The sequence below is a fragment of the Leuciscus leuciscus genome (genome assembly GCF_965113295.1).
Source record: "Leuciscus leuciscus genome assembly, chromosome: 19".
Taxonomy (NCBI): Eukaryota; Metazoa; Chordata; class Actinopteri; order Cypriniformes; family Leuciscidae; genus Leuciscus; species Leuciscus leuciscus.
In genome coordinates this window covers 18,601,755-18,622,355 of record NC_138743.1, presented here as the reverse complement: position 1 = coordinate 18,622,355, position 20,601 = coordinate 18,601,755, and the positions used below count along the sequence as shown (strand labels likewise).

Below are 20,601 nucleotides of genomic sequence, written 5' to 3'. Positions count from 1 at the left end.
CACCTGGCATCCTTCTCCGAGACTGCTCCTGAACCCCCCCCCCCCCCCCCCCCCCGTAATCGGAATCTTTGGTTTTTCGCACGAGAGACTGGTGTTCGAATCCCGGTCTAACGGCAGATACATTATGCCTCCAATGCTTCGCTCTGTCAGTTCCCTGAAAGGCGACTGCAGATGTGCATTTTGCAGCCAACGAGCGCGTTGTACAACCCACTCGCCTGCACCCAAACACCGTTTCTATGGTTCCCGTGCGTCACTGGCGAAAGGAGAAAAGAGTGTTTATGTCCGGCTGCGGCCGGGCCGAATTCTATTTCTCACACATTTCTCATTCCCCTCTGAAGTTCAGGCAACTGGAAATGTCAATACTGCAGTGAGCGAGCCTGTTGTAATGCACGCACGCCTGCAAACAAATGCCAGCATGTTGACGCTCTCTGATAATACTCGTGCTAACTAATTGCCTATGTGTCTTCCCCTGTGGCCCAGTGGCAGATTCTCAGGTTTTCGCGCGAGAGACCCGTGTTCGATCCTGGGTCTACCGGCAGATAAAATTATGCCGTCAATGCTCGCTCTGTCAGTTCCCTGAAAAGGCGACTGCAGATGTGTATTTTTGCAGCCAACAAGCGCGTTGTACAACCCGCTCGCCTGCACCCAAGCACCGTTTCTATGGTTCCGGCCACGGCCGATGGTGTTATGAGTAGTAAAAATGCCCACTGCCCAGTGCCCATTCCTACACACAGACACGGCCCGCCACACACGGCCCGCACAAATAAAATCGACTCATGTCGGTTGTGCACCAAATGTAGTGATTGTGCCCACGTCCCAGTGCCTACAGTGCTACATGTCTCACGGTTTCTGTAAAAACGAAACCAACGCACATACAGTCTGCACAAACAGACGGTGTTCTCAGCGTTATGGATGGGCCCGTTGTCCCGCGCCCTCATTCGCTCACAGACATATTAAACCCCACGGGGCTCACCACGCTCGCTCTCTCTCAGCACACCGCTGCAGGAGAACTGAGCGCGGGCAGGCTGCCCGCTGTGATCAGCGCGCCCCCAGTCTCACACGCTGCAAACGCGGCGCTCATGTTACAGCACACCGTTGCTCTCCGCTCGCCACTAGGTCGCGACCAGAGCCCAGATATCATTCTACCCCTAGCCACTCACGCGAAAGCGTGGGCAGAGCTCCCCGGGGTATCAGAGTGGGTGCTGAACATTATAGAAAGAGGCTATTCGCTACAGTTCGGTCGACGCCCGCAACGCAAAGCGGCTCGAATCGATACTACGGTGAAAAAGGAAGTAGCACACCTACTTCGAGCCGAAATAGCCAAGTTACTGAGCAAAGGGGCTATAGAACCCTTATCACAAGCTCAGAGCGAAGGGGGCATGTACAGCAGATATTTTCTGGTACCCAAAAAAGACGGGGGTCTCAGACCCATTCTAGATCTAAGACGACTAAACAAAGCACTTCTGAAACGACGGTTCAGAATGCTCACGACCAAGAAAATCCTCTCGCAAATTTGCCAAGGGGACTGGTTCATGTCGATAGATCTGAAAGACTCTTATTTTCAAATACAAATAGCGTCACGTCACAGGCGATTTTTGAGATTCGCCTTCGAGGGTCAGGCATATCAGTACACAGTCCTGTCATTTGGCCTATCCCTGGCACCTCGCGCATTCACGATGTGCATGGATGCAGCGCTCGCACCCCTCAGGCTCCGAGGCATACGAGTGCTGAATTATTTGGACGATTGGCTGGTTCTAGCTCGATCACAGTCGGAGCTCATAGAAACACAGGACCATATTACTCGATGACCTCGAGAATTTAGGTCTCACAGTCAATTGGGCGAAGAGTTCGCTGTCTCCCAGTCAGAAAATATCTTTTCTGGGCACAGATCTGGACTCGCTGTCTATGACAGCACAGCTGTCGCCGCAGCGCAGACTAAGTATTCAGCGCATGACAGAGATTTTTCGCCACGGCGCTTTAGTCCCGGTCTAAAAGTTTCAAAGGATGCTGGGTCTCATGGCTTCAGCATCCTCAGTGCTTCAGCTGGGTCTGCTTCGCATGCGCCCGCTGCAGTATTGGTTGAAAGCGCGCGCGCCGCGCAGAGCTTGGACCTCCGGTCTCGCGCGCCTCAAGGTCGATCAGAAATGCGTCGCAGCTCTGAAACCTTGGACAGTGACCGACTGGTACCGGTCAGGAGTAAGCCTGGGGACTTCCTCGAGTGTGAAGGTGGTGTCTACGGACGCCTCAACCTCGGGATGGGGAGCGCTGCTCGAGGGCAGACCGTTATTCGGCCAGTGGTCGGAAAGGGAGAAGCTTCTGCATATAAACTGCCTGGAATTGATGGCAGTCGACAACACGCTGAGGCGCTTTTGTCCCCAGATAAAAAGACACCACGTCTTGGTCCGTTCGGACAACATGTCAGTGGTGGCTTATATAAATCACCAAGGAGGTATCAGATCCAGAATCCTTCACAGGCTGACGGAACACCTCCTGGTCTGGGCTCAGCACAATCTGCGCTCGCTCAGGGCAGCGCATGTGCCCGGCCATCTGAATGTGGGACCAGACAGACTGTCCAGAAACTATCTTCCGGCAGGAGAATGGTCTTTACACCCACAGACAGTCAAACTGCTATGGAAGACATTTGGCAGAGCGAAAATAGACCTATTTGCGTCTCAAGAGAACACTCATTGTCAGGAATTTTTCTCCAAGAGCAGGGATGCGCTGGCTCACGTCTGGCCCCGCTGCCCGCTCTATGCGTTTCCCCCTGTCACGCTCCTACCCCAGGTGTTAGAGCGAATCAGGGAGAGCGGATGCCCGGTGCTACTCGTCGCCCCATTTTGGACAAACCAAGTCTGGTTTCCAGTCCTGATGCAGCTGACGAGTACCGCCCCGTGGCCGATACCGGTGAGGAGGGATCTCCTCTCGCAGGCAAACGGCTCGATCTGGCATCCTTACCCGGAGCTTTGGTCCCTACATGTGTGGGCCATCAACGGGTACCCGTTAACCTCCCAGCGGGAGTGTTAAACACGATCACACAGGCTAGAGCTCCATCTACGAGGCGGCTCTATTCCTCAAAATGGTCTGTGTTCACTAGCTGGTGTACAGCGAGTGGCACTTCACCCTCACGCTGTGGGGTGCCAGAGGTTCTCTCCTTTTTACAAGAGCTTCTGGATAAGGGCAGAACCCCATCCACGCTCAAAGTTTATGTGGCGGCCATAGCAGCTGAACCACCGCTTGGCCAGTCATTAGGAAGGAACGATCTGGTCATTCGCTTCCTTAGAGGAGCTAAGAGGCTGAACCCTCCCAGACCTCCCTCAGTTCCCGTTTGGGACCTTTCCACGGTTCTGGAAGCCATGAAAGGTGCCCCATTCGAGCCAATACAGTCAATAGACCTGAAACTCTTGTCTTTCAAAACAGTGTTTCTTCTGGCTCTCGCTTCAGTGAAGCGCATAGGGGATTTGCAAGCGCTCTCAGTGAGCGCGACGTGTATGGAGTTTGGGCCTAATGACTCGAGAGTCATACTCAAACCAAAGCACGGATATGTTCCTAAATCCCTCAATACACCGTTTAGGGCACAGGTTATCTCCCTGTCGGCCCTGCCGGTTTCTGAAGAGGAAGGGGACGCAGGCTTCCTTTGCCCGGTCAGGGCGTTAAGAGCCTATGTGTCTCGCTCATCTGTTTTCAGACAGACGGAGCAGCTCTTTGTTTTGTTCAGCGGACGTTCTAAGGGACTAGCGGCGTCAAAACAGAGTCTATCCAGATGGATAGTTGATGCTATAGCGCTAGCTTACACATCCAAGGGCCTGCAATGCCCGATAGGTGTCAAAGCGCACTCCACAAGAGGCATGGCCTCGTCGTGGGCTTGGTCCAGTGGGATTGCCTTGCAAGATATCTGTATGGCGGCTGGCTGGGCCTCCCCGTCTACATTTATAAGGTTTTATAACTTCGAGGTTCCCGCTTTACAAGCTAGGTTGTATCTCGGTTTAATTTTTCAGTATTGCCCGCCCGATGCTATCGGCTCAGGATGCTGAAACTGCTAGAGCGTCGATCACTGATCGTCTGTATACTTCTGTGGGCAGTGCGTAAGTCCCCCATATTTATCAGTCTGTAAGCTCCGTCTTAGCCTCGTATTTCCTTGTTTTGAACCATCATTTACTACAATTTCTAGTTGTCTATACCAGGGGTTCCCAAACTTTTTCATTCTAGGACCCACCTAGACAAGTATAATCAATCTCAAGACCCACTTGCACTGGTGCTACCAACTTTCTCAGTTGGTCGCACCAGCATGATTTGGTCGCACATTTATTTATTTTTTGCTACATGCCATGGGATTAATCAATGCATGCTGATGGTCTTAATCTGCATTCCCTAGTTTTGCACTGATGTAAAAAGACTGACAGTGACAAGCCTTCATGTTAGCAAAATATTTTAAACTTTTAACTCTTAAAAAAACTTTTAAAAACATGTATGTTCTTTAATGTTTGATTATAATTTTACCGTCTTCACATAGGGATGGGAAATGATAAGATTTTATCAATAATAATAATGCCACTGACGATTCTGATTATCGAACCGATTCTTTAACGATTCTCTTATCGATTCTTGATAGCACTGTGTGGAAAAATGTAGTCATATGCTTTTCAAAAAAAAAACAAGGGGTTTTATTTATTTTAAAGCTTAAGCTTGAGTAAGCAAACTGTACTTTTTATGTAATTTATGTAATAAATAGAACTTTATTGTAAAGTGTTACTGATTCAAACGTCTCCTGAGTTCACTGTTGGAAAGATCAGTTGTCCATTCATTAAAATGAATCGTTCAAAGGAGTAATTAGTTCGCGAATTGGACATGTTGTGCGCGTTGTGTGATTATCCCAGCAGTTAGGACATAGACATCCAAGATTTGTGTCAACACAGAAAACGTTTAATCACTGGATAGTTTTTTTCGTTTAATTAAAGTGTTGTTTTATGTCAGCTGAATGTCTGGGATGCTTTTCAGAGAAGATAAGGCAACAACTTATTTAGCACAATTCACACCCAGCGGTAATTGAGGAAGAAGAAAAAAAATCTCTGAATGCTCCACATGAAACTTTGGTCTTCCGACCTTTTACCACCGTGTCGATTTATTTTGATTAATATGTGCGAGGGAGAGAGAGCAAGACAGCGCTTAGTTTGGAGACGGTGAAGTCTTTTTTACACTTTCGCCTGGCTCCGAAGAGAGAGAGAGAGAGCGCGCGCGCGCGACCGAGTACTCTCTCTGCTCGTTCTTTCAGTTAAACATGCACTGTGACTCTGTCACAAGCGCAGCAGTTCATCTACATTACTCAGCGATCAAATAACACTTTGGCGGGCGCTAAAACTCATAGTCGTTTGGTCATTAATCGGACTGGTTTTGTTTCACTCATCGTAACGTAAATTTAGCTGCAGCTAAGTGCCTTTGTGCGACCCACCTTTTCTCACTGTGTGACCCACAAGTGGGTCGCGACCCACAGTTTGAAAACCACTGGTCTATACTACTACTAAATACAGCTTACCCAACATCTCAGATTACCTGACATCGCTAGCTTCCGTTACTACTAGCACAACACGCTAGTAATTCGCTAGCCTGTTAACGCGCCACCCGTGCGCTCAGCTATTTTTATTTATTTATTTTCTCTCGCGCGCTCGCGCCTTTGAGTTCATAAAAGCTCAGGTGAGTAAGAAACACTCAACAAACACGGTGAGTAATGTCTTGTCCTGTTATTATCATGCGTCGCGTCTGAATGCGTTGTTGTTTTTGGAGATCTATCGATTTGATTTATAAATCTTGATTTTTCTCTTTAAACTCGCTTACAACGAACATTTTCTACTTTTCCTCACTGAGAAGCACTAACGTTACTGCTCAAACCTCATAGTTACAACGCGGACTGTTGAGCAGACGCGTCTCAAGCCTATTAGTGATCCAACTCCGGATACTCTTATAGGTTACTCCAGTGGATCACGGCTGAACGCGTCTTCTCCACACTCACTTACAAACAAACATTTTTTTTTTTTTTTTTTTGCCTATCGTGCGTCTACTCTACACCCCTACCACTAAAAAACCTAAAAAAAACCCTCATAGTTACAACGCGGACTGTTGAGCAGACGCGTCTCAAGCCTATTAGTGATCCAACACTGGATACTCTTAAAGGTACGTCCGTGGATCACGGCTGAACGCGTCTTCTCCACACTCACTTACAAACATTTTTTATCGTGCGTCTACTCTACACCCCTACCACTAAAAAATTTTTTTTTATAAATAAACGGATTATATCCAAGACTTCAGTCATAAATTAGTATTAATATTGATAGCATCACTGGTAGCTTCGTTGCTAACTCACTGTCCATCTGTTAAAATGGCGAATATATCAGATGTAAGTAGTCTACCTTTTGGTGCAGGTGAGGACACATTTGAGCTGCACGCACTGCAGTCTGAGCTGGAAGCTGTTGAGAAACAGATCCACGACCTTTTATTGAGACAGGCCGAGCTGAGAGACCGGTGTTTGGCTCTTGAAACATCACGCGCCGATGCACACAAATCAGTGTTTAACGTTACTAACCCGCTGACTCTGACCGCGGCTACTCCGTGTGTTCCTCAGCATCGGTCGCAATCAGCCATGGTCTCGTTCACTCCGGCTCCAACACGCCACCACGAAGCCTGGGTGGTTCCGCAGCGGAAGACGCGAGTCAGGTTTAGACCAAGACTTTCTCCGACCCTCCCGGTTTTCGAGTTATCCACACAAAACCGCTTCTCCCCTCTACGCGAAATAGAACGCGATGCTGTGATCATCGGCGATTCCATCGTTCGGCACGTACACGCTACGTTAGGTAAAAGTAAGGTGCACAGTCACTGCTTTCCTGGTGCTCGTGTTTCTGAAATCGCTGCTCGCGTTCCCGAGATCCTGAACGGTGACGAGCGCGTCGGAACTGTGGTCCTGCACGCGGGAGTGAACGACATCAGGCTGCGCCAGACGGAGATTCTGAAGAAAGACTTCAGGAATCTAATCGAAACGGTACGCAGCACATCGCCTGAAACAACGATCATTGTGTCAGGACCGCTTCCCACGTACCGATTAGGGCATGAAAAGTTCAGCAGATTATTTGCGCTAAATGAATGGTTAATGTCATGGTGCAATGAGCAGAAACTGCTCTTTGTAAATAATTGGAATCTGTTTTGGGAGCGTCCTAGGCTTTTCCGTGCTGATGGATTACACCCAAGCAGATTCGGAGCGGATCTTCTGTCATATAACATCTCCAAAATTGTAAATACCCTTTGACAAGTAACCAAAAGTCCAAATCATAGTCTCTGCTGCACCAATTTAACTGATATAAATACTAGTGTAGAACATTGCATAGAAACCGTGTCTATTCCTCGTTTAGTGAGATCAAATAATAAATCTACTGCAGGATCTAGGAAAAATCTAATTGTTATTAAAACAGAAAATGTTGCTATTAGTAAACAAAAACTATTTCTAAAGCTAGGTCTTCTAAACATTAGATCACTCACACCTAAGGCAGTTATTGTAAATGAAATAGTCACAGATAATAGCTTCGATGTACTTTGCCTTACTGAAACCTGGCTTACACCAAATGATTATTTCGGTATTAATGAGTCTACTCCTCCTGGATACGGTTATAAGCGTGAGCCCCGTCTGATTGGTCGTGGCGGAGGTGTTGCAACCATTTATAGAGATATTCTAAATGTTACTCAGAAAACGGGTTATACGTTTATTTCATTTGAAGTACTTGTACTAAATGTTACGCTCTTAGATGTTAGAAAAACATCCCTATTATCTCTAGCCTTGGCTACCGTATATAGACCGCCAGGGCCTTACGCTGATTTCCTAAAAGAGTTTGCAGATTTTCTCTCAGACCTATTAGTCAATGTCGATAAAGCATTAATTGTTGGAGATTTTAACATACACGTAGATAATCCAAATGATGCGTTAGGAGCTGCGTTTACAGATTTATTAAATTCATTTGGGGTCAAGCAAAACGTCACCGGACCGACACATCGTCTTAATCATACACTCGATTTAATTATATCACATGGAACCGATCCAACCGATATAGATATCATTCCACAAAGTGATGAAGTCACTGATCACTACATGGTAACTTGCATATTACGTACTGCTGTAATATGTCATGCGGCGTCGCGTTATCAACCAGGCAGAACAATCCTCCCATCCACCATAGATAATTTCTCAAATTGCTTATCTAATCTGTCTCAGCTGCTGCCTGAACCCAAACAAACAGATGAACTAGAAGAACTAACTAGCACTATGAGCACCATTCTCTCTAGAACATTGGATGTGGTTGCACCTATTAAATTAAAAAAGGTCAGAGAGAAAAATAAGCACCATGGTATAACAATACTACGCATGTTTTAAAGAGAGAAACCCGTATTTTAGAGCGTAAATGGAAACAAACTAATTTGGAGGTCTTTAGAATCGCGTGGAAAGACAGTATGTCACGTTATAAAAAGGCCCTAAAAGCGGCCAGGGCTGAGCACCTCCGCAAACTAATAGAAAACAACCAAAACAATCCAAGGTTTTTATTTAACACCGTGGCTAGACTAACAAATAAACAGACGTCACCCGAACAAAATATCCCGTTACAGTTCAGTAGTAATGATTTCATGAACTTCTTCACTGAGAAAATAGAAAGCATCAGAACCACAATTGTAAACGTTCAATCTTCAATCGCGCCTTATAATTCAGCTTCAATTATCACCCCGCAAGAACAATTACAGTGCTTTACAACTATAGAACAAAAAGAGTTAAATAAACTTATCACTTCATCCAAAACAACAACATGTTTATTAGATCCTATACCAACTAAACTACTGAAAGAAGTGTTACCTGTAGTGGAAGAGCCTCTCCTCAATATTATTAACTCGTCTTTATCTTTAGGTCATGTTCCAAGAACATTTAAACTGGCAGTTATAAAACCTCTCATTAAGAAACCACAATTAGATCATAATAATCTAGCAAATTATAGACCCATTTCAAATCTTCCATTTATGTCTAAAATATTAGAAAAAGTGGTGTCCGCTCAACTGGGCTCTTTCTTGCAACAAAATGATATCTATGAAACGTTTCAGTCTGGATTCAGACCGCATCATAGCACTGAAACTGCGCTCGTTAAAATCACAAATGATTTACTTTTAGCTTCTGACCAAGGCTGTATCTCAATACTAGTTTTACTTGATCTTAGTGCTGCGTTCGATACTATAGATCATACATTACTCTTAGATCGACTACAAAATTATACTGGTGTTCAAGGACAAGCTGGTTCAAATCATACCTATCTGACCGCTACCATTTTGTCTATTTAAATGGAGAAAAATCGATCATAACTCCAGTAAACTATGGAGTGCCGCAGGGATCTGTATTAGGCCCTCTGTTATTTTCCATATATATGATGCCACTTGGAAATATTATAAGGAAACATGGAATTAGTTTCCATTGTTATGCTGATGACACTCAAATATATATTTCATCACGGCCGGATGAAAACGCTAAATTTTCCAAATTGACAGAGTGTGTTAAAGATATAAAAGATTGGATGACGCGTAATTTTCTTTTATTAAATCCAGACAAGACAGAGGTAATACTTATCGGTTCAAAAAACCGCCCACAAAACCTCGCACAATACAACTTTAACATCATAGGATGTCCTGTTACTTTATCCTCTACAGTAAAAGACCTGGGTGTTATACTTTTTCCACCTTAGAAACATTGCTAAACTACGTAATATGCTATCAGTTTCTGATGCAGAAAAGTTAGTTCATGCATTCATGACCTCGAGACTGGTTTACTGTAATGCTTTATTAGCTGGTTGTCCTGCATCCTCAATAAACAAGCTACAGTTAGTCCAAAATGCCGCCGCTAGAGTTCTTACGAGATCAAGAAAATATGATCATATAACACCGATTTTATCATCACTGCATTGGTTAACTATAAAGCTCCGTATTAATTATAAGATATTGCTACTGACTTACAAAGCCCTAAACGGCTTAGCTCCAGTCTATTTAACAGATCTTCTATCACCCTATAATCCATCGCGCTCTTTAAGATCACTAAATTCAAGGCTTTTGGTCATACCTAGGATATCCAGAACCACCAAAGGAGGGAGAGCATTTTCACATTTGGCTCCAAAACTCTGGAATAGTCTTCCTGATACTATTCGTTGCTCAGACTCGCTCTCCCAGTTTAAAACTAGATTAAAGTCGCATCTCTTCAGCCAGGCATTCATATAATCCTACAGTTCAAACTACAATCCGGCCTCTAGCTCATAGATGCCAGAGGAGAACTGGCCCCGACTGAGCCTGGGTTCTCCCAAGGTTTTTTTTCTCCATTAGGTCACCTGATGGAGTTTTAGGACACCATTAGGTCACTTGATGGAGTTTTTCGGTTCCTTGCCACTGTTGCCTTTGGCTTGCTCAGTTGGGGATATTTTGGGGATATTTAATTTAATTTTATCAATCAATAAATTCCTCTTGAAACAAACTTTGTTGTATTATTTTAATTTAATACTGTGAAGCTGCTTTGATACAATCTGTATTGTGAAAAGCGCTATACAAATAAACTTGACTTGACTTGACTTGATTAGGCACTGTAAGAGCCCCGGGCACCTGCCCTTGGGACTTTAGTGTTATGTCTCAAGCACGCACGGCGTTTTACACTGTGTTCCCCTAGCGTAAGATATTTACGCAAGTACGAGAGAACCTCTCGTAAGAGAACGTACTCGGTTACTAACGTAACCTCGGTTCTCTCTAGAAGAGGGAACGAGTACTTGCGTATCTTGCCGTGCATGCGTCACGTTCTGATTCGCTTCAGCGATGAAAAAACTGACCAAACCAGCCTCTCTGGGCTATATTTATAGCCCTAGCCCCACCCGCTTTCGGCGGGACATGACGTAATGGGCGCGAAGCACCCTCATTGGTTCTGACGTCATGAGGGGCCTCTATCGATAGGCTGGTGCAGTTGCCGCAGAGCAGCCAATGGGCGCGCGAGCTGTCTCGCCCATGTCTGCATGCTGCTGCAATGCGTTTTACATTATTGCAAAATTAAGGATAATTTTTGGCTTCAATATCTCGAGGAAAAGAGGTTTTCCCCTAGCGTAAGATACTTACGCAAGTACTCGTTCCCTCTTCTAGAGAGAACCGAGGTTACGTTAGTTACCGAGTACGTTTTGTAGACCAATAACAACAGACTGGGAAATCTGACCAATCAGAGCAGAGTAGACCAATAATAACAGACTGAGCTATCTGACCAGTCAGAGCAGAGTAGACCAATAACAATAGACTGAATCATCTGACCAATCAGTGCAGAGTACACCAATAACAACAGACTGGGCAATCTGACCAATCAGAGCAGAGTAGACCAATACAAACAGACTGGGCCATATGACCAATCAGCAGAGTAGACCAATCACAATAGACGGAGCCATCTGACCAATCAGAGCAGAGTAGACCAATAACAACAGACTGGGCCATCTGACCAATCAGAGCAGAGTAGACTAATACAAACAGACTGGGCAATCTGACCAATCAGAGCAAAGTAGACCAATCACAACAGACTGAGCCATCTGAACAATCAGAACAGAGTGGATCAATCACAACAGACTGGGCCATCTGACCAATCAGAGCAGAGTAGACCAATAACAACAGACTGGGCCATCTGACCAATCAGAGCAGAGTAGACCAATCACAATAGACTGAGTCATCTGACCAATCAGTGCAGAGTAGACCAATCACAACAGACTGAGCCATCTGACCAATCAGAGCAGAGTAGACCAATCACAACAGACTGAGCCATCTGACCAATCAGAGCAGAGTAGACCAATCACAACAGACTGAGCCATCTGACCAATCAGAACAGAGTAGATCAATCACAACAGACTTGACCATCTGACCAATCACAGCAGAGTAGACCAATCACAACAGACTGGGCCATCTGACCAATCAGAGCACAGTAGACCAATCACAACAGACTGAGCCATCTGACCAATGAGAACAGAGTAGATCAATCACAATAGACTGAGCCATCTGCCAGCAGCCATATCACCCTGTAGCCCAAGACTGGTTGCCCACTGAAGCTAAGCAGGGCTGAGCCTGGTTAGTACCTGGATGGGAGACCTCCTGAGAAAAACCAGGTTGCTGCTGGAAGAGGTGTTAGTGAGGCCAGCAGGGGGTGCTCAACCTGTGGTCTGTGTGGGTCCTAATGCCCCAGTATAGTGACGGGGACACTATACTGCCAAAAAGAGCACCGTCCTTCGGATGAGACGTTAAACCGAGGTCCTGACTCTCTGTGGTCATTAAAAATCCCAGGATGTCCTTCGAAAAAGAGTAGGGGTGTAACCCCAGCATCCTGGCCAAATTTGCCCCTTGGCCTCTGTCCATCATGGCCTCCTAATCATCCTCATATTCTGATTGGCTTCATCACTGTCTCCTCTCCACCAGTAAGCTGGTGTGTGGTGGGCGTTCTGGCGCAATATGGCTGCCGTCGCATCATCCAAGTGGATGCTGCACATTGGTGGTGGTTGAGGAGATTCCCCCATCTATGTAAAGCGCTTTGAGGTCTCAGAAAAAGCGCTATATAAATGTAACAAATTATTATTATTATTATTATTATCTGACGAATCAGAGCAGAGTAGACCAATCACAACAGACTGGGCCATCTGACCAATCAGAGCAGAGTAGACTCGCAGAAAGGAGGGGTTTAGGGGTTTTAGTGTTTTTTTTATTAAATAAATGCAGCCTTGGTGAGCAGAAGAGACTTATTTTAAAAACATTATTACAAAAAAATAACAAAATAATGCAATTCCAAACTTTTGACCAGTAGTGTAATTTAAAAAGCATATTTCCAATGAATATCTGCTTACCTTTCAGAGAATAATTCAGTATAGATATCTTTCTTGTGAAACCCTTCTCTGCTTCCAGTATTTATATATAAATTGCACAGCTAGTTTACACTGCGGCATCAAACAAAAGTGAGACGTGATTTAATTTCACAACACGTTATTGATCATTTGCTGGACTGGACGCATTGTTGCTTGCGGCTATGGCTGATTAATTGTTCAATTATTAATTATGCTCAATTATGTTCAAAGCAAAGGGGAAAAAAAGAAGCAGGGCAATCAGCCAGTAATATTTAGAGTAATGAATTTTTGGGTTGAATGCACCTTTGCGTTTCTGTTGAGTTCCATTAAAGTATTTAAACCTGTTCACTTTGGAGGTCATATTAGTAAAGCCCCCCAAGCATGCAAGTGCAGCTCTTGTCTTCCAGAATGACTAAAATACCACAAACTTCTGGCTAAACTTATATAACGTCAACTTCGCAATAAAATAGAAAAACAATGCATCATAAATGTTGCTTCTTTATTCAAAATCAAATCTTCGGTGTGCCTATGTGTTCTAGAGCAATAAGATGACCCTTGTAAAAAAGAAGTATGTACACTTTTAGCATACTTTAAAAAGAGTACTTATTACTGAAAAAATATACTTTAAACATATATATTTAAGTGTGAACTGAATTAAATTATCACAGGGAGGTAGCAGTGATTTCAGTTTCATGTTAACTGCAATTGAAAAATATACATTGTTTAAATTTAAATTAAATTAACTTTTAAAAGGGCTTTTTTAACCACTTAAGTAGGACTTAAGTAGAGCTTTAAATGTAATTTCACTATTACTTCTATGGTCTTTGAAATATTGTTAAAGTGTACTGCCGAATGTACTGACAAGCATTTATGGTAAACTAAAATATATTTTAATGTAATTTCAATAAAAAATTTGTATATCATGTATTTAAAGCTGCAGTCTGTAGTTCTTCCTCTGTCGCCATCTCTGTTCGAAATCCACAATTGCAGTTATTCGCGGAATTATCAACTTTATGTGGGTTGTGCCTCGGCACATGAATCCAATGTTTTGAGGAGAATGTGCGGCTGTCAGTCACCGCGCGGTGTGGATACTGTGATTCGGAATCACAAATTAAATTTTTTGGAAGTATGACCAACATAATAATTTTCACCAGAAAATGTAATCTGAACAAGTAAGTAACATCCACTTCTGTTCTGACCAACTAAGGGAAAAAAAAATATAGCAGTAAATCGCGCTGATTAATTCAAACGATCGCTAATCATATCTCGTCAAACCATGCAAATTATACTTTTTTCTCAAATTGTTAATGTTAACAACATCAGCATTGCTTGACTACATTTAATGCCCTTTCGATATTTATCCATTTAATTTATATTTTTTGCATGACTTATGACTTATGTTTTTTAAGTCTTTTGCATTTTACAACGGGTGAATCTCCAGTTGTCACTGGTGATTGTCATTTGAACCTTTCTGGATCCGCCGTCATATTGATAAGTTTATATCAAGTGCTGTGAGAAAAGGCTATAAATCTCCACCTCCAACATCCTCACATGCAATATAGCCTACCAGCTGAGACTCCTTCTTTATGTGTACAGATGTGACATAATGACACAAAGACATGCTCGAATTTCCCGCAGAAATCCACCAGTACCACTGGAATTAAAAACATTATTACAAGCTTACCGTTTTGAATCAAGCAAGGCAAGCAGATAGTTTTGAACACTGGCTGGTTATGTACTTGCTCAAACATTTATTTTGGATAATTTTTAACTCAAAGTTACGGACTATAGCTTTAAATACATTTGGAATTAGACATTTGGAATCATGAAGTTACTGTGAAATTTCAGAACTTTAAATAAAATCTGAAATAACACAGTTAAAATCAAGTACTTTAAATGTGCTTTAGGCCTTGTCCACACTAATACATATTCGTATAAAAATGCATCTTTTTCTCTCCGTTTTGGCCTTCTTTTTGGCAAAAATTTAGCTTTTTGCAAGCTCTTTTCTAAGTGGATACATTTGAAAACGGCATTTTCACGTTTTAGTGTGTACTGTGGTAGCTGAAGTATTTTTAAAATGATGTATATTTAGTAATGTGACTCATACTGAACTGATAGATATGAATGTTTATACCATTATTGTGCCTATTATGTGCTATTCACTATCACACTGTTGCTAAAGGTAGCCTATGTTTCTTTGCACACTCTTCATATCGCAGTCCTGCAAAGATGATATAAAATGTACACTGTCATGTGGCAAAACATTAAAGGCAGTTGTGTTTTAGACCAAACATTTGGTGACTGAGTGCAGCTTGGACACATCAGTAAATGGTGAGATATTTTGCTAAATAAAATGATCCTGCCAGAAGAATAGCATGAGAACTTAAGTATGTCTGTTCCGTCTGTATAATCTCAGTTAGCTTTTGTGAAGTTGTACTCATGCACAGTTTGGTGAATTTAGCGTTTTTCGACGTTTCAGCATGGATGAGAAACCTTTGGAAAATGCTAATGTTGACGGAGAGCGTTTTGAAATGAAGATGCAGTTTTTCAAATGTATCCGGATTAATGTAAACATAGCCTTAGTATGTTAGTTCAAGGGATATTTCACCCCAAAATAAAAATGTTCTCATTATTTACTCACCCTCAAGATGTTGTAAACCTGCATGAAGTTTTTTCTTCTGTTGAACACGAAGATAATTTGAAGAATGTCGGTAACCAAGCAGTTGCTGGTCCCCATTGATTTGTATGAAAAACAAAACAATTTGTGGGTGTTAGATGCCTGCAGGCCTTCATATTTACATGATTTTTTTTAAATCAAAAGTTTCTTTTATCTTATCTATTCACACATATAGTGTTGCTTTATGTCCTATTTAAAGAATTTTTTTTCTTTTTTTAAAGTGTATTTTTTACACTTATTTCATACACTTTGAGACTAGATGACAGGATGGAGTTCACAAGTTTTTCTAATGCATCCAGTAGTGTAATCGTGGTAAGAGAATTGAATACATCAACAGTCTCTTTTCATTCTTCTTCTCTGTGTTTCTCTATCTCTCTTTCTCTGTCGCTTAGAAAATAAATCATTGCCTGGCTATGTCCTAATTCTCTCTTCAAAGCCCCATCACTCTGATTGGAACACACCCACTCTGACCTAATAATAGCCCTCATTGACAGGACGGCTTGCTCGTTTGTTGAGGTAATTGTTTTAAAAGTGGAGGTGTCACCGCATGAATAGACTGTTTGATATATGACAGTGTAGATGCTAGTTTTGTCATCATGTAATATGGGCGTCGAGCTTGCGAGCGCGGGGAGGCAGATTGAGACAGACTCTGTGAATATGAGTCAATCAGTATCTGCCTTTATTTTGATGCTCCACCAACAGACATTCTTCTGACTGTAAGTAACTTTGCAACTACATGTACATTTTTCTACTAATCCGAACCCTAACCTACAGTCTACTAATACACTAATGAGAGTTTGTTGACATGTAGTTGCACAGTTACTTATAGTTGGTTGAATGTTTAAAGTAGACTATCAAAATAAAGTGTAATCCCTACTCTTCACTGTAAAAAAAAATTACATCCCCAAGTCAAAAATTTCTAGTGACTGATAACATCTAAATTTTTCAATTAGTCTGACGTATTATTTCTCATTCAGCCAATGTTAACAGACTATTGCAACAAGAATTGCACTTGGGCCAATTTAAAAATTTAGATGTGACCAGTCACTAGAAAATTTTGACTTGGAGAGGTTAGAAATTTTTTACAGTGTTTGTTAGCTTTTAGATTTCCATAATGTTATATCATATATAACAACATGTCACATAAGTAAATTATTGCAGTTCACTTTGAGAAATTGGACCTGTTTTCTACTAGGAGACATAATGGATATGTCATTATATTCTGGTTTTAAATCTGTTCAAACATAATTGAAATTGAAATGACACATTAATCTAGGTGTATCCCATTATCCAACAAGTTAATCACATGTCACTTTTTTCTCCATCTCTATGCAGCTCTGTAGTGACCATTAGTTTCAACATTTTTAGACGATTTTCGTATGACCGAAGAAGCAACTGCTGTTATAAGGTATTTTTAAACTAAACTAGAGGTCAGCAACCTATGGCACATGATAATCACTGGCACGTGACAATAGATAAAGAGGTGTATGTATTTAATTTCAATGAAGTCCCTCGAACTTGCAATTCCTCAAAACTCTGAAGCAGCACAACTGTTGATAATAACAAGTAAAGTTGAACTAAATTGAGACAACATGACAGAAATGAGTTGAATTTAATCAATTTTTTAAGAATTTAAAGTTGATGTTAGTTATGTGTAACTGAGTTGAAGACAATGAGATGAACAAAACTGAGTTGAGTTGAGTTGAACTGAATCAAAGACAAAAAAGAGATGAATGGAACTGTGATGAGTTGAATGAAAAACTGAAGACAAGAGATTTGATTAACAAAACCGAGTTGAGATGAACAGAACTGAGCTGAACTGAATCAAAGACAAAAGAGATGAACAGAACTGAGTTGAGATTAACTAAACTGAAGACAGTAGATTTGATTAACAAAACAGAGTTGAGATGAACCAAACTGAGTTGAACTGAACTGAAGACTAGACAAGAGATGAGATGAACAAAACTGTTTAGTTGAATTGAATCATTGCCAGTGGCGCGTCCTCCATGATCTGATGTTACTCTGTCTCGCTGATGTTACTCGGCCTCCAGACCTTCTGGCATGTGGCTGTATTGGTTCTGGAAAAAAACCTCATCTAATCTAAGTTTTTTTCTTATCTGATTATCCCTGGCCATGGCAAGCCATGGAGGTCTGCATTGATACATATTTTGGCAGTGATCTTTTGAAGAGGACTGGGGATCTGGAGACACACGGGCCTTGGCATGTGTGTGTGTATTAATTAAAGCCGTCTGGCCTCAGAATGCACTGTCCATGTTTGTGTGTGTGCATGTACTAATTAGAGCAGTCTGCTCCCATTGTGCATTTGTGTTCAGCGTTTTATGGTTAAACAACAGATCTGATGTTATTCAAGAACAGATGAGAGGGGAAAAAAAGAGTGAGTTGGATGAGAGGAGAGAAAAATAGATAAAATAGATAGAAAACGCCCCTCGAGCAGATGCGTTGCATGTTGGGCACTTCAGATGAGTTTTAATGAGAGATCATCAACAAACGACAAATTGGATGGAGAGAATTGAAGGTCTTGTGTTTTCAGGGTTTTAAAAATGTTGAATCTAAACATTTTAAATAAGGGACAGTTCAGTTCAAATTCTGATTGGATGAGCCATGCTGAATGGAATAGGAATTGTAAGGAATTCAACGTTTCTAGTTTGACTCCTCAACAATTCTTCATGTCTATGTAAACCTTCTTACAAAAGGTTTACATGGACATATTAATGACTTTTCACAGTCTTTTCAGAGGTGAAATAATTGCAATCCATTTGTCTTGATTATATATTACATAACGATACTAAACCTACAAAAATGACATTAGTATATTCATTTATTTTCATACAATACTGACAAAACTCACTACAGACTTAAGTAACTATACTGAGTCTCTAAAGGCCTCATCATACTTCTGCGTCAAACTCACGCCGTAGCTACGTCGTAGGCTGTGTGTAGCGCGCGTACCCTTCGGCGTACCCTGACGTGCACCTCTCCAAAAATTTAACAACGCGTCAACTCTATGCGGACGCAAGCGCTGTGATTGGTCTGCTAGGACCCCTCCCTCGGGTTTCACATGCTCCCTCTGCATGTGTATTGCGCGTCAACGTGGACAACGACGCAGAAGTATAAATGAAAACCAACGCATTGCCTACAGCGTAGAGGCTCCGGCGTAGGTCCGACGCAGAAGTATAAATAGGCCTTAAGTCTCTCAAGCCTTAAAAAATGGGGTAAGCAACATTTAAAAAACTTCAAAAGTTGGTCGGTCGGAAACAACCAGACACAATAACAAACGTGTAGCCAATCAGCATTAGGGGGCGTATGACAGTGGAGGAAAGAGAACGAGCAAGAGCGAGATTTAAAGAAAGACTGTAGAAAGAGAGATGGCTAAGAGACATTATAAAAGAGAAAAGCTCAGAGGAATATCACTTGAAAATTAAGGTTTATTATCAGGAAAGAGCTTTAGGACCTGCGTTAATATTAGAAAATTTTTCCAGTATTGGATAGAGCTAAGCGAGAAGGCCTGAAAACAGACACGGAGGTCGCTTTGATGTGGCACTATACGTGAGTAACACTGGTTTGAACGGGGTTCAAGACCCGACTCAGAACCGGGCGGTTAGGATTGGAGGGTGAGCTTTGGAGGCGGAGCAATGAAGAGAGGGATGTGTTTGTGTGGATTGATTTTAAAAATCAAAAATATTCAGCAATGACTCTGAGAAATAACTTACTACACAATAAATACAATAATAATAAAAATGCTCACAAGAGTCAATCAGAAATCTGTTAGATTTGGTTGTGCTTAATGGGTTTGATTCAATAAAAACAGCAGCTCATAAGAGTCATCTGTAAGATAATTGGTTAAACTACATTAATTGTGGTCTATTTAACTGAATAACTAAAAATAACTGAATAAACTCATGAGAAGAATTTATGAAGAACTCATAAAAGAAATTTGTTCAGGAATCGACTGGACTACAGTGTTTGCGCTGTATGCGTATGATTCACTAAAAAGAGCAGCTAGCAAGAGTCATTTGTAAGAGAATCAGCTGGACTACACTGGTTGTGCTACATGTGTTTGATTCACTAAAAATCAAAGGTACAGGTACAGGTTGCCTTGTACCTGTACTTGTGTAATGACAATAAAGTTGAATCTAATCTAATCTAATCTAAAAAGAACCAGGTCATAAGAATAATTTGGTCGAGAATCGGTTGGTCTACTCTGGATTGCTGCATGTGGTTGTGTTTGATTCACTAAAAAGAACATGGTCACAGGAGCCATTCTTTTAAGAACCAAAACCAGCTATAAGTCATTGATTTTGTTCATTAAAAAGATCTAGTGTCATGAACAAATATGGGCTGCATTTCCCCAAAGCATTGTAAGGTTTTGACCATTGGCACCAGTAGGCTCTATGATTAACTTTCTCCGAAATCACATGCAGTATGTGAAAAGAGTAGTATGAATGAAATCACAGTATACATAAATCAGTAGGCAAAAGTGCCTATAGATGACCGACTCCTTCCAGTAAGTCCATTCTGAAATGCGGGTCCAATGGACACTTTAATATCCAAAAATGGCAGAGAATTTCTAAATGGCAGTGAAGTGACTAAGGCTGCATTTGAAATTGCATACTTCCTTACTATATAGTAGGCGGAAAACAGTATGTGACAGACGTATAACATTGAAGGTTTTATTATTATTATTATTATTATTAACCGGACTGTAGACAAGGCACAAAGAGAGAAAGACATGCAACACAGTTCAACCAGTAGGGCAGGGCAGACGACATGACAGGCAGGAAGGCAGACCACTGAGACCAGTCTTGGGTGAAAATATACAAGAAAGCTACCCTGCCCCTGCGCCCCATTCATGCGTCACTCACCGGCGAAAGGAGAAAAGAGTGTTTATAGTCCCGCCGAGGCTGGACTGACCTGAATTTCTCACACATTTCTCAGTTCCCTGATCAGGCGACTGGAAATATCATATTGCAGCAAACAAGCCTGCCAAATACACGCACGCCT

General features: G+C 42.0%; 2 protein-coding genes and 1 long non-coding RNA gene across 3 annotated transcripts in view; 2 read left to right on the top strand and 1 right to left on the bottom strand.

The window, feature by feature from the left end:
• LOC309481669 (exostosin-1) overlaps window positions 1-20,601 on the top strand; it is a 429,414-nt gene that overhangs the window by 150,258 nt on the left and 258,555 nt on the right. The window lies entirely within an intron of this gene.
• Window positions 1-20,601, top strand: part of kcnk3a (potassium channel, subfamily K, member 3a) — a 334,357-nt gene that overhangs the window by 258,135 nt on the left and 55,621 nt on the right. The gene's annotated exons all lie outside the window — the stretch shown is intronic.
• LOC309482804 lies at window positions 4,302-5,511 on the bottom strand. The gene is made up of 2 exons (XR_014200383.1): window positions 5,465-5,511; window positions 4,302-5,417 (listed from the first exon to the last, which is right to left on the bottom strand). It is a non-coding gene; the product is annotated as an uncharacterized lncRNA (long non-coding RNA).